Below are 14,783 nucleotides of genomic sequence, written 5' to 3' on the forward strand. Positions count from 1 at the left end.
TAACAGCTTAGTAATATTCTGTTATATAATTGAACCATATTTTCTTCATCCATTCTTCTCTTAAGGGACATCTAGGTTATTTCCAATATTGGGCTATTATGAATAAGACTGCAATAAACATGTTTGAGCAAGTGTTCTTATGGTAGGATGGAACATCCTTTGGGGTATATGCTCAAAAATGGTATAGTTGAGTCTTGAGATAGATCAATTCCCAATTTACTGAGTAACTTTCATATTGATTTCCATAATGGCTATACAAGTTTGTACTCCCACCAGCAGTAGATGAGTGTTCCCCTTGCTCCACATCCTTAACATCATGAGCTGTCACTTGTGGGTTTTTTTAATCTTAGCCATTTTGACAGATGTAAGACAGAATCTCAGCATTGTTTTGATTTTCATTTCTTTGATGGCTAAGGATGTTGAACATTTCTCTTAATTGTTTCTCAGCCATTTGAGATTCCTCTGTTGAGGATTTTCTCTTTAGATCTGAATCCAATTTTTAATTGGATTATTTGGTTTGTGGAGGTCTATTTTCTTGAGTTCTTTATATATTTTAAGATATTAGCCCTCTGTAGGATGTGGAGTTGATTGAAAATCTTTCCCATTCTGTATGCTGCAGTTTAGTCTTGACAGTATCCTTAGCCATGAAAAAAGCTTCTCAATTTCATAAGGTCCCATTTATTGATTGTTGTTCTTACTTAGTGCCTGCATTATTTATGTTCTGTTCAGGAAATTGTTTCCTTTACCAACGAGCTCAAGGCTATTGTTCCCTTTCTCTTCTATCAAGTTCAGTGTATCTTGTTTTATGTTGAGGTCTTTGATCTACTTGGACTTGAGTTTTGTGTAGCAAAATAGATATGGATTTATTTGCATTCTTTTACATGCTGACATCCAGTTAGATCAGTACCATTTGTTGGCTGTGCTTTTATTTTTTCATCATGTATTTCTGGCTTCCTTATCAAAAATCAGGTGCCCAAAAGTGTGTACATTTATGGCTGAGTCTTTGGTTTGATTCCACTGATCAGCCTGTCTGATTTTTTTTTCAATACCATACAGTTTTTATTACTATAGCTCTGTAGTACAGCTTAGGATAAAATACTAATAATATAATTTTTTAATAAAACTCTGGGTTCTTTGAAAAGGTCAAATGGAAAGTATCAAAGGTAGTCCATGTTGTAAGCTGGGGTGATCAGGAATAGTAATGCACACAGGAAGAGGTTGCTTGGAAAATGAATAAGTGTGCGGTGAGGATTTAATAGAAATGGGGCTTTCCCTTTACCTGGACTGACATTGTGATGTAAGGGAAAGATCAGTGTTAAAGTCAGAGAAGTCCGGTGAAGTGCAGAAGGAGTGGTTGCCTCTGGAGGGAGATGTCCAGTCTTGGGGGGAGATGTCCAGTCTGTGGAAAGATGTCCATTCTGGGGGGGAGATGTCCATTCTGGGGGGGAGATGTCCATTCTGGGGGGAGATGTCCAGTCTGGGGGGGAAAGATGTCCAGTCTGGGGGGAAGATGTCCAGTCTGGGGGGAAAGATATCCAGTCTGGGGGAGATGTCCAGTCTGGGGGGAGATGTCCAGTCTGGGGGGAGATGTCCAGTCTGGGGGAGATGTCCAGTCTGGAGGGGAAGATGTCCAGTCTGGGGGAGATGTCCAGTCTGGGGGGGAGATGTCCAGTCTGGGGGGAGATGTCCAGTCTGGGGGGAGATGTCCAGTCTGGGGGAAGATGTCCAGTCTGGGGGGAGATGTCCAGTCTGGGGGAAGATGTCCAGTCTGGGGGAAGATGTCCAGTCTGGGGGGAGATGTCCAGTCTTGGGGGAAGATGTCCAGTCTGGGGGAAAGATGTCCAGTCTGGGGGGAGATGTCCAGTCTGGGGGGGAGATGTCCAGTCTGGGGGAGATGTCCAGTCTGGGGGGAAAGATGTCCAGTCTGGGGGGGAGATGTCCAGTCTGGGGGGAAGATGTCCAGTCTGGGGGGAAAGATGTCCAGTCTGGGGGAGATGTCCAGTCTGGGGGGAGATGTCCAGTCTGGGGGAAAGATGTCCAGTCTGGGGGAGATGTCCAGTCTGGGGGAGATGTCCAGTCTGGGGGAGATGTCCAGTCTGGGGGGGAAGATGTCCAGTCTGGAGGAGATGTCCAGTCTGGGGGAAGATGTCCAGTCTGGGGGAGATGTCCAGTCTGGGGGAGATGTCCAGTCTGGGGGTTTTACTTTTCTCTTGCAAATTATAGGAAAAGCAGAGGAATTTTTTGATCTTCTGATGTCCTGTCTGTCTGTTTCCCAAATATATAGCCAGGGATGCTTAGATGTGAGTACAGTGTTGATCAGTTATTTTAATTCTGATAGTAAAAACTTATGTCTAGGAAAAAATAGTTTAATTTATCATCTCATCTTATTTCATTAACAAAAATGACCTTTGTTATACCATATCCTACCATTATTCATTCAGAATAGAATTTCTACAGAAAAAGCTGAAAGAAGGAAGATGAAATAATATTTTCTTTGAGTTTCTGAAAAGATTGGAAAATACCGGGTGATAAATAGGTTGTAGAAGAAGGAACTAGAATTGGAAAGTAGATTGAATTGCAAAAGCCTAGTTTATGATGATAGCTGTGCTATATAAATAAGATTTTCTCAACAACACTTTAAGACATCTTTTCATGTTTATAATCTGTACATTTTTAAATAGTATATAATGAAATAATACAGAGTGAATCATAAAGATATAGAACATATAACAAATAATATAGACTTTAATGAGGTGGATTCCTGTCTTTAATACTCTTCCATGCAATTTCCTGTATGAAGAGAGTCTTTCTCCCAATATTCACTTGTTTGGTTTCTCACCTGATGAGAGGAATGTTCTTTTACATCTTAATGTTGGTGAATTTTATTTTTATTCTATTTGTGTGCATCTGTGAGTGTGTGTCACATACATGAGTGTATTCTAGGAGGACAGAAGAGGTTGTTAGATCCTCTGGAGCTGGATTTTCAGGCAATTTTGAGCAGCCTAATGTGGATACTGGGAGCTGAATTTGAGTCTTCTGCAAAAGCAGTAAGCATTTTTAACTACTGAGCCATCTCAACAGCTACTCATATCTTTAATTTTGATATTTTTAAGAGTATAAATTTATCTTTAATGAACTGAAGTATATTCTTTTAATGCTTTCAAGATACACAAGACTAACTAGACAAAGTCAGTGAGAAAACTAGAAAACTATCAAAGACAGAACATTGTTATTTTTTTTTACTCTATAGTTTGTTTTCTTAATGATACTTAGGAAAGCAGTTTATTCCCAATTAAATGATGACAGAGCATCCTAGAGAGGGCATGGACACACACACACACACACAGAGAGAGAGAAGAGAGAGAGAGAGAGAGAGAGAGAGAGAGAGAGAGAGAGAGAGAGAGAGAAGAGTAAAAGAAAAATTTAAATCAAAAGCTGAGAAATGTATGATTAGAGACCCAATAGACTAGGAAGGCAAAGTTGAGGGTGTCTTGGTGTTATGAATACATTCTAAAAGTTTCTTTCCAAGAGCTTAATACAAAATCAGATGATACAAATAGAGAGAGTAGAGTATGAAGAAGATAAGACTACCTTAGCACATGATCTAAGAACAGGAAAGTAGTGGAAGAGCAGTGTAGGATAGCAGTGGGGTGAAATGAAATATTCCTGGGGGCTCTGTGCTGAGCATCACTGTAGCCGCTTGCCTAACACAATAATAGGCACGGAAGCTCACTTTGTTAAAAGCTAATTGTCTATCTCTGAATGAACTGCTAAGGGCATGTTTACTGTTTTATTTTTTATTTTTTTGAGGCATTCACCCTATAGCCCAATATGGCATGGAACTTACTATGTAGCCCAGGCTGGCCTCAAACTCACAAATAATTATCTTCTTATATCTGTCTCTAAAGTACTGAGATTAGAAACAAAAATCACCTCACCTGGTTGTTCATTATTTTCTAAATGAACAGGTCTTAGGAACACACATTTATAAAGTAGCCATAATACACAAGCAAGGACCAGAGGGAAGGAGGATGAAGAGAAGTTACTGACTCTTTGGATGTGTGTCACACTCTGTTAGCAGGGAGAACAGTAAGGATTGGCACTGTGGACTACATGACCCATCCCAAAGCAACTGGGTCTTGAATCAGAAAGGCAGTCTCCCTGGTGGGTGCAGGAGTACTGTTAAGAAAAAGCACATGTGTTGTTGCAAAGTGACCCTCAAATAAATGACTATAGAGTAATGGATTTCTATACAAAGCATTGTTCTCTAAGGGATTTGAAAAATTGGAAGATGCATTCAGTTGGCATGAGCTCCTGGTGAGGGAAAGTGGAGTTTGATAAGTAATATTACTGGCATCTAATGAATAGATTCTGGGAATTGAGCTAAATATTCTATAACATAGAACATTCTCCTCTGCAAACAATTATCAGGCCCATAATATTGGTAGTTCAGTGTGAACAAACCTGACTGTATGACCTCATTTATATGATGCTAAGTTAGGTTTTTCTCCCTTGAGAGAAGCCAGGCACCAGAGCTATGGCACTCAGAGGCAATTAATACATAATTCAAAACTATGCTGGTAAAAATAAAACATGGCTTGGATAATTCACATTATATATGCATATCAAATTAGCATACCAAAATCCATAAACACATACAATTAAAACTATAACTAAAGTATAGGTAATTTACTGGTCTGTCAATTATGCTTCTGCTCAATAGGTATGTATAATGCTAAAACTCACTAAAATGGTATCTTTTATTCCATGTAAGTTATGCCTCATTGAAACTGATTTTATGAACAAATTCACAAGCTCACAAACTCAGGGTAAGGTATTTGATTAAATTTGAATGAACATCTAATTAAATCATTATTTCCTGTAAATATTCACTAGGTGTGCTTGTGCGGTCAATAATCAAAAACATAAAACTCCTTTCTTTCCAAGAGTTCATATTCTAGTATATAGCAGCTTTTTATATTTATGTAGGCATGTATTAATTAATAGGCCAGTTCTTCTGTATCCCATTCTGACCTTGAACATGCTGTGTAGCACAGAATGATGTGAACGCCTGTCTCCACCCAACTAGAGCTGGGGTGCACCATCATGCCCAATGCATGCATTACTGATGGTTGAAATCAGGGTTTCTAGTAAGCACTCTACCAACTGAAATACAACCTTTATCCCTTATTATTTTTTATTTTAGATCCATAGTACATATTTGAATAGGAACTCTGTTGGACAAAGAAAACATTAATAAAAGTGGCATATGTCAAAAGACACAAAAATGGGGTTGTCATGGAAATACTATCTAGCAGAAAATTTCAAACTAGAAAATATTTTCATTAATTCTTCTATCAAATATTACCAATAAAGTGAAAAATATTATTGTTCTCATTAAAGCAAAGGAATTCCTTCCATAATCACTTCAGAAAGCATACTCCACCCCCCCCCAAACTAAGTAGCCATGGTAAACTTGGATTTGATCTGATTATTCTCATCTAAGGCTATAGCATCATGTTTGAAGTGTGCAACCTCTGGTAGATGTATAGAAGCTAGAAAACCAACCCCCCAAAAAAGATGAAGTATTAAATCTTTTGTATCAAGTCTTCGCATTGTATTTTGTCACTCTAAAAAGAAAATATGAGGTTTCCTTTAAGCATATCGTGTGTTAAGCCAAGACTTTTCTGATTTGATATCAGATATACAGAAATCCCCTGTTCCTGAGACTTCATGCATAATAGTGGTAGCAGTATAGGTTTGGGCTAATGAAATCTGGGCATGAGCAATGTATGGCACCTACAGACTTGCCCCTGAACCCATCTGCTTAACTTCTATTTTTTCTTGCCTAGTGCATTGGCATTTAGTTCAGAGGGCCAAGTAGAAAACTCTAGGGATGTAGAGTGTATGCTGAGTATATGATCCAGACTGTGACATCATCATGAATGCAAACACTGAGAGTTTAGTTCTAAACCAATGAATTTTTGAGTCCTTTGTTCCACCAGCTAAGCTGTAATTATCCTGCCTAGCCCAGGTCCATAAAGTAAAAAGAAAATTTGACAAATAACACTGGTACAATTTTTATGTGTGGAAAATATGTGATTTATTATTTTATTTGCATGCTAATACGGCTCCAGGAAACATCTGAAGTACAAAACAAAGACAACAACTATAAAACAAGATAAAAACACATTTAACATTCAGAAGAAAAATAAAGCAAAATAAATAAATTAAGAAAGAAGGTAGAGCCAAGAGTAAAATACACAAAATATATCCATCTCCCACTGGAGGTGGAACACACACTTGGCTCTAAGCTTTCTAGGAAGCAGTCTAAACAGGGATTCATGCTGGAGTTTGTTATTCACAGGACCCATAAGGCAAAAGCAAATCAGATACCCAGGAAAAGCCTGTTTGTCTTAGTATGAAGACCAGAGGTACTTCTCCTATGGGTCTTCATAAAAACAACACCATGAAAGGTATTAAAACACATCTTCAGGGGAAAAAATACAATAAACACAGCAATGAGTTTTATAAGTCTGTCATTTATAAAACCCCTTAGTACAAGGTGATAGGAATATAGGGAGTACAATTCAGGGACAATGATACAGTTTAAAATGTTGTTCAATGAGAAATGTGAAAAGAACTGGTAATTAAACCTAATCCGATTTGTGTAATAATTTTGTAATTAGTTGGCATGTTTAAATATCTCTAGTGAATGCAGTAATAATTTACTCCAAGGGCATAAATGCTTCCCTCAATCAAATCCTGCTTTTCATAATCTTATAAGTATAAGCTGAAAAAGCCAAGTACAAAAAATACTTATATAAATGGGTATTTTTTTTTGAAATATGATTATCAGACCTTTACACCCCATAGTACCAGAGTGGCTCCATTTGGTTTCTTGAAGTCTCATCTACACAATGCAAATATTGTATCTGATTAATTAATGTCAAAATCACAAGTCAAAATTTCAGAAATTTATTTGCAAAAATGTTTATATCCATCATATAGGAAGCAAAAATTTAGTTCACCTCTCAAATTAGTCCCCTCTCATCTATGAAGTATGCATTAACTCAAGCCCAATAGATTCTGAAAATAAAATACAGGCAGAACCAACCCATAGATGATGTTTTCCTGCTACATGAATGTACCTATGGAAAAGTTTAGTGTGCAAATTGGGCATATATTGTAGTTCCTTTTATTCTCATAAAACACTGTGACGTAAATAACTTAAGGAAAGGTTTCTTTTAGCTCCATGGTCTCTGCATCAGCTCCTGCCTTGAGATCCTGCTGTGACTTCCCTCGTTGTTGTACAATGATGTCGGACTGTAAGCAAAACAAACCCTTTCCTCCCCAAGTTGCTTATGGTCATTATGTTTTATCACAGCAACAGAAGCTCTAACACATTTATCATGTCTTACATGTAAATAATGCAGTCAGATAAATAATTAGGAAGCACTTCAACACCAGCTTCTTACATTGGATAAATAATACATGTAGAAGACACCAAACATTACATTGTTCTTCAACCTTGTTTGTGTTTATAGTTTCCCTATTTACTTCTAGAGAAAATGTCAGGGGTTGGTTTTTTATTTATAGGCTATCTGATTTTTTTTAAAAGTTGTCTATCTTCTCATTACAACTTAGGCAGGAAAGAATCACAAGCTAATCAAAGAAGGTGGGATGATCAGAGCCCTTCATGTGGTATGGGAAGACATCAGCTGAAATAATCGTTCTGTTGCTTTGGGTCTTTGATTTAAAACTGAAGCTAGAGACCCACCACAACGAGTAACACAGAGACTTAGAAATCCATGTGCAACGTAAAAGGCACAAAGCGGGGAAAGCACAAGAAAATAAATAGAAATTTAGGAAATTGTTGGCAGAGTAGCTAAAATAAGCATGGTAAGTGGGGATTATAAAATCATGGAACTAAAAGAGAAGCATAGAGGAGAGATAGAACTGAAGAGAGGGCAGTGGACATGAGAATCCCTGTGGAGGCACCAAAGTCACTGTATTACGTAGATAATATCCATGGAAGACAGACAGGAAGGAGGGAAGAGGGAGGGAGGGAGGGAGGGAGGGAGGGAGGGAGGGAGGGAGGGAGGGAGGGAGGCTGGCAGGCAGGTAGACTAAAGGTGGGAAGGGAAGAAACATGAGGAAAAGACAGAAAAAAGAGCATGGTGGGGGGTAAGATGGGTCAGAACCGACAGAAGCATGAATAGAAGAGAATTAAGAATTCCATGACAGTCATTCAACTGGAGAATTGGTGGGGGGATACGGTAGAAACCAGAGAAGTTCAGCACATGCTAAATTCAAATCATAGATAAAATTCTGAAACTATGCTAGATATAATACATGCATGAGCCTATTTCAGATATTGAATTCTGTGTCCTCACTATAAAAGAAGGAACTTAAAAGTTTAAACTTGGAATAAATACAAATGAGCTTGTAGTGTGGATTTAAAATGTTTGCATTGTTTTTGTTGTTGTTGGTTTTTTTTTTTTTTTTTAAAAAAAAAAAAGTCATGATTGTAGTGGGTAGCTGTTCCAGCTTTGATCTGGAAGTACTACCCCCAGTGAGGATTCCGGTAACTGTCATGACCACCTATGATCTGCCCCTGAGGCGGGGCAGAGACGGGAGCCCTTAAGACCTGAGACCCAGATATGCTGGCTCTCTTGATTCCTGGTGATCCTGGATGCTGGATGGTAGGCCGAGTGGAGTTCTCCAGAGAACACTGCTGGACTGCACTTCACCTTTCCCAGATCCTGTAACCAATCCCTTTACTTGCTGTAAGTTACCCCAAAATAAACCTCCCTTTTAACTATGTGGAGTTGCCTTAATAAATCCCTCAATACATGATTTCTAAACTGTAGACATGCATCTGTATTTCCATGTTTATGTGCACATATGTGTCCATGTATGTTGAGTGCAAAGTAAAAGCATCTGATGTCCAGACCTTGGTGTCTATTAGCACTTCCTACATAAAGACAGAGGGGTTTTTCTGTGAAATACTGCTTGGTTCCCAGGACTGGAATAGTATAGATTTGATGGGGTTAGGAATATTTCTTGTTAAGATAAGAAAACATCAAAAAACATGAAATGATGATAGCATATAACTGCCACACAGGTGGAGCTAGAGGTGGCTGCCACTGACCCAATGCAAAATGATGAAAACACTATAATATTTGAGTGAAGTCATGAATTATAAACCATTTTTATAAGTAGTCTTTAAATTACACCAATAATAAATAGATAAATAAAAAACTATGGGAGAAGAAACTCTTTCATTTCTAGTTGAAGGCTAAAGGGCAACTAGAAAATTGGAAGAAGTGTTGGTGATGGAGACTCATTTCACAACCATTATGGCAACAGTTAATCAAGAATCATCAGTGGGTGCTATACCTGGAAGGGATTTTCTCTGAGGAACAAGCTAGTTCCATGATCTTAACAGGATTGCTCATATTAAGTGCTCTGTTGAAAACATATGTTAGAGGAAAGAAAATAAGAAATCTTGCAGCTGGGTACAGGATAGCCCAATAATTTGATTAAAGGAAGAACAGAACTCCAGGAAAATGCTTAAGTCAGTTTTGGCAGGTTCTAATCAGCTCCCAGGTAGACCCTTCTCCTCCCAACAACACAAGAGTACAGTCATTGTTTACCTTTCACACACCTTTGCATCTAACTGGAGTGACTATATTGTGGGTAAAGAAGGTTTCTAAATAGCCTCCACTTATTCCAGGAAGTAGATCATGTTGGACTGCCCCTACACAAGAAGCTAGATGTGAAGAAATCAAGAAAAACTTCAGTTACATCTTAATAGTTAAGATAAGGGTTTCCCCTAGATAGCCAGCAATGCCTTGTACCCATGGTAAATTCTGAGCTGTTCATACAACCTGGGAACCAAGGGAATATGGTTTAATTCATGGCTAAGTGACCCAGGCAAGTCTGTAGCTAATAAGCCAATTCAAGGTCGAAAGAGAATGAAGAGGGAAACTCTGATCTATGACCACTCTACTGATAAGATGAATAGCACATGATGAGGTCCTGCTTGTGCCTGGGAAAGTGTGCAAAGACAATACAGCCCCATTGGTTCAGCCCACAGGATGCCCAAAAGCCAACCAAGTGCAATAGAAAGTAGCCCAGTCTTTGTCCAGTTTCTGTTGTAAGTCTATAAAAAGCCCCTAGGCAAGCAGTTTGATAGTTTCCCCCTCATTCACAATCCCTCCATCTCTAGGGAGTCTTTCTTACCTTTCCATAATAAATTTATTTTCATTTTGCTCACCTTCACCCATGTCTTTTTTATCATCAGTGTGAGACTACAAATTCAAAGGCCATAAACTCGGGCAGCCTGGATGACCCTTGACCCTCCTGCACTTTAGTTCTCTGGCTTAAGTCTTTCTGTGCTTAGAGGCAGACTATCACTTTTCAATATTATCACAAAGTCTACATTAGTTGCAAGGCAGGAAAATAGTAGTATACAGAAGAAAAATAAGACAGTACCTTGATTCAGTGATTAATAATTTCACCAGTGACAGGCAAATAGACACACAGTGACCCACATGTGACCCCTTAAAAGGACATTTAGCAATGAAAGCAAAACCTCAGTCTATTTATAAAGCAACTTTAGGCAAACAAAAAAATGAAATAGACTATATAAGTGGTGTAGATGGCTATATTTTACACTATAGTGTAATAAAAGACAAAGACTGAAGAAATTCTGCTTAAAAGGAACTAAAGTAAAAGATACAATAGCTAAGTACAATCTCTGCCCATCCATTGTATTAAGGACTAGAGAGCAAAGGCATCATAAAGCTGAAGAGAATGATCATCGATCCTCTGACAAAGTTGGAATAAGCCTGATAAATTCAAATTTATGGCATTGATTCATATTGTGATCATATATGAGAATATGATGCCTAGTCTTAGGGAATATACATTAAAGTATTTGGGGGTTTAGTATCATGGTATGAATTATAGTTTTAGAAAAAAAATGTGGAGAAAGAAATAGTAATCAAGAATTAAAAGCACAATAGAATTTTAAAATGTTCCAAATTTAAGAATATATATGAATATTGATTATACTACTCTTACCTGTACAATATTTTGTAAGTTAAAATTTTTATAAATATTTTTAAACAAAAATAATAATCAAAAGTGCATTATCATAGATGGAGGAGAAGGCCATAGGTCCCACCTTGGCAACTGAAAGCAGATGTCCTTTTCTAAAGTGGTGTAAATATTTATGAGTTGCCCTTTACTGCAGTAAATAACCTTCCATCCATGCTTAGGCAAGAAAATCTAATTAATCTCAGTGGACTACACACACACAAATATATATATATGACATGAAAGCAGAAGGAGAACTCACTGAGAAAGCTCCTGGAAAATAAAAGCAGGAGAGAGGGTAACTGGGGGAGTGATCTTGACAAAAATTAATTATTAAATGCATAAAACTCTGAAACAAAAGTGAAAAACTTTAATTCAGGAGGACTTACCTCCTGCTTATGGAAAGGCACCATAAACATGGCAGAGTTTAGCAGCCTCTGAAGAAGACATCCAACCGTAAGTCAGCTGAAGAACTGAGGAAAGGCAACAAGGAAACACTCATGCTGAATTGAAACCTTGATCTAGGTTTTGGCAGGCTTAAATTCCCGGAGGAAATGCCATTTCCAAAGTTGAATATATTTATTGACTTGAAAGCCAATCATTTCTAGACCCCCAGAAGACAATGGAAATATGGTAGAAACACTGTTTGGGTGATCGGGCTGTTTTCAGTGGTCATACACCCTTGCCCTCTGACCTGCCTTCACAATGTAGAACTCTACAGCTGGCTCCTGAAGCTGGAGAACTGACCACAAGCTCCAGTCAGCTCCAACTGTTCTAAATGATCTACTCAACTCACACACATACACACACACACACACACACACACACACACACACACACACACACACGGAAAGAAAAAGAAAGAAAGAAAAATGAAAAGAATAGCATTTTTTATCAAGTGTTTTGAAATAATTGTCATGAAGGTACTCGAAGGGCTATAGTGGCCATTAACAAAAAGGTCAGGAATTGTTCCAACATTATGTGATCTCAGCCACTTTTAATCCCACTCCAATTCCCCTCAACTCACTGAGAGCATCAGAAAGCTGGGACGTACATTTCTGAGCAGGTCTAGTGCTCTCCAATGTCAAAGCTGCTGTAAGACAGCCGAACATCAGTGCTTTATGTTCTATTGTTGGCATAGCCAGCTTCTCAAGAGCTGGAGAGTCATCACACAGTACAATGGAAAGAGACAGGCATTAGGTTAGGATAAACATTTTAAATGATACAGCCAAGCTGCCATCCAGACTTATGATGAGAAAGATGTTCTAGTGGAAGCTTGTAAAAATGTTAATTTTTTAAAATAAAGCAGCTGTTAGACTTAGGTTATTAATTTATTGACTTCTAACCATCTCCCTTAATCTTAATAGCTTGCAAGAATAACCATACCATTATAAATAATAAATTTATACCTAAACATTTTGGGAAAGGCTCTACTGGGAATCTCTACAGTCAGGTAGTGATAGCAAGCTGATGGTGGGACTGGACTCTGGGGACAAGAAGATTTCATTCACATGCTTATTCCTTGGATATCCTCCCCTTTTGAGGAATCTAGGGAACATCCTGGGAGGCCTTTGAGTAGAGGAATCTTTTTTCCTGAGAGCTCATTGTTCCTAGAAACAAGAAAGGCAGCTCTAAATATTGTCACATTTGGGCAAGACACTGGCCCATTCCAGTTTCTGCCACACTCTCCTAGTGAATGGGGTCCCAGGGAGGCTATTGCCCAACTCTTATGAAAATAATTAGTTTAATTATACTTAATGTGCTACAGTTCTGAAGGTGTGTTCTACAGCCATTGGCTTGTGTGACTCACAGAGAAAACTCTATTAAGGTGAATTGGAATCGATAATAGATCAAATCTGCAGGTAGCATTATTTATAATATTAAAAAGTAAAATTCAGAGTAAGAATATGCTTTCTGTTTATAGACTGGAGATTATAGGCCCTAGGAATGGGGCAGGGGTACTATTGTTATTTTGCTAAATGGTATTTTTGTTAAACTGCCTTCTAAATACTTGTGTTTATACCAATGGATGTGTGCTGCTGTCAGCCTTGATAAAATAAGCTGCTTCCTATGGTAGGCAGTAAGTAGTCAATGAAGACTTTCAAGCACTTGAAGCACAAAGAATAAGTTCAGGCTAAATGGAACATCTATACCAACCTCTTCCCCAAGCCTCAGGGAACACCAAGGAAGAAGGGGTGGAAAGAATATAAGAACAAAGGATGGAAAGGAGTGCTTTGAAATGCTATCTTCTGAACATAACATGTCCATTGCACTCCCATATTCACAGCAGATATGGTTACTTGTACAGGACCTGAAAGAGATTAAACTAGTCAAAATTATAGCATGGGGGTGGGGGTTTGCTCACAGAGCAATTGGCAGTTGCTGGTTCATGGGGGGAAGAAGAGTCAATTTGCCTTGAGTGTGTGGCCACTGGTAGGTTTTCCCCACTTAAGTAGAGGGCTATAAACCTATTTATCATGTCCCTAATGGCAACACTAAATGTATTTGTTGGGATAGTTTACACACAGACTATATGAAGTTGGGAGAGGAACATGTTGGAGGAACTACAAAGGGAGTTGTATGGAGGATATAGTGAACATATATTATCAAAACACATCATATATATGTATAGGATGCTCACAGAATAAATAAAAATATTATTACAAATCTTTCAATGTGAAAAAGCATAGAATGAGATGCTGTGGAACAATCCTTTTGTACACTGTAAATATGCATTACTCTCATTGGTTAATAAATAACTGACTGCCTAGTAGCCAAGCAGGAAGTGTAGGATTGACAGCCAATTGAGAATGCTGGGAGGAAGAAGGGTGGGGTCAGAAGAGTCACCAGGAGATGCAGAGAGAGCAAGACATGCTTGAATAGGTATGAGCCATATGACAGCACATAGATTAATAAAATTGGATTATTTTAAGTTATAACAGCCAAGCATTTATAACTAATAATAAGACTCTGAATGGTTATTCGAAAGTGGCTGCTGACACAGGAAAATTCCATCTACAATGACACTTGTAAAGCTTGAAGAGGGGTCTGAAGAGAGAAGTACTTACTGCTCTTTCAAAAGTCAAATTTCAGGGGATTCAACACCTTCTTCCAAACTCCATGAGGACCAGACAATATACATGGTGCACATGCATACACATAGGCAAACACTCACACATCAAATAGAAATAAATGATTTTTAAGTTGAAAAATATAGGTCTTGGTAGCTCACTAACATATTCTAAACATACAAATAGCTAAGTCTAAAGAGTTTCTTGAGTTCAAAGCCAGTCTAAGCTACATAGTAAGTTTAAAATTGGCATGGACTACATAACAAGAAACTGTCTCAAAAAAATATTTTTAAAAGTTAAGGTTATATACCTTTTGTATGAGGAGGATGCCAATTGTAGTGGCTGCTTGTAGAAATAAAACAACAGAAACCTCTGAAGGAAAACACATGCTTTTTTTCTCTTTCAAAAGCTGTAAAATAAAAAAAAAATAAAAATCAAGCATACGTTATATACTTGGTTTTCATAAAGATCTTAGGACTCTTTTGAGCTGGTTACTGTTGTAAAAAATATCAATTTGAGGCATTATATACTCTCCAATAGATGAATAACATGGCATTTAAGTGAATGCAAGCCTTCGCAATCTGATCTAATCTCATTTGCTCAGGC

This window comes from Peromyscus leucopus, chromosome 11 (assembly GCF_004664715.2).
Source record: "Peromyscus leucopus breed LL Stock chromosome 11, UCI_PerLeu_2.1, whole genome shotgun sequence".
Lineage (NCBI taxonomy): Eukaryota > Metazoa > Chordata > Mammalia > Rodentia > Cricetidae > Peromyscus > Peromyscus leucopus.